We start from the raw sequence: 1045 nt of genomic DNA on the forward strand, positions 1-1045 counted from the left end.
AATGAAAAAAAAAAAAAAAAAGTGACCCTCAAGTATGTTTTCTATCTCCTGGGGACTAGAGCTTGAGTTCTGACTGGCATGGGTCTCTCCGACCTTCATCACTATTCTAGGATAATGTTGGCGGGCAGAGATGATCAATCATCATATTAAACCATAATGAGCTTATAACCCTCCCACTGGAGCTGCTATTGTCTCCTGCACATTCATTAGGACGATTATTTCTCTTCCTTTTCCAAATGTGTTCAGCAAGCATTCAGCCTGCTCTTACTGCACTGCCAAGTAGTAGCAGAGGAACCCTTTTTTCCTTTGTGGGGGCTCTTTTAGGAGTTGTGGGTCTGTTTGTCTGCCTCCAGCTCTCCAGCCTGCAGGGGCAATGAGGAAGTGCTGTTGGGATCCCGATTTTCACTGCCCCAACTCTCCCCCCTCAACCTCACCTGCCCTACTGTAAGTTCTCACATCTCTAACTCGAACCCCTCCTTCTTTCCCTTGACATCGCCACAAACCAGAGCAGAGGGTCAGTCCGGAGTAATTCTAGGACAACCAATTGGACCAGTGTCACGCGAGTTTCCGTCACATACCATTTGGGGGTATTCTCCCTCCTAACTGGAGGGACTAACTTAACCCAAATCCCCTTGTCATCCTGGGTACAGCTGTTGCTCCAGGCAGGGATTTCTCTTCTGGATCTTAAATTTCACAGACCTCATTAGGTTACAGGGCCCTGAGAGTGGGTATACTTGAGGGAGTACAAGCTGTTTCAACCTAGCCCTTTCCTGCACTAATTAGAATTTCAAGTGTCACAAAGCCCCAGGCATTTAAGATAGCATTAAGCGAGGTTTAGTTAACTCCCTGGCAGGAAACAGTGGCCCCCCCCACCCATCACTTCTGTGCCAGGGAGGACTGGAGCAACAGATCATATATATCACAGGTCTGGAGTGGTTGGAATGGGCAAATATAAGTAACCAATTGATTAATTAGGGTCATGTCTATACTTCCAGGATAAAAGGGAAGCAATTTTTGGTTTTCAGCAAATCCATCCGGAGTTCAT

This window comes from Bison bison, unplaced genomic scaffold (genome assembly GCF_000754665.1).
Source record: "Bison bison bison isolate TAMUID 2011002044 unplaced genomic scaffold, Bison_UMD1.0 scf7180017864383, whole genome shotgun sequence".
Classification (NCBI taxonomy): domain Eukaryota; kingdom Metazoa; phylum Chordata; class Mammalia; order Artiodactyla; family Bovidae; genus Bison; species Bison bison.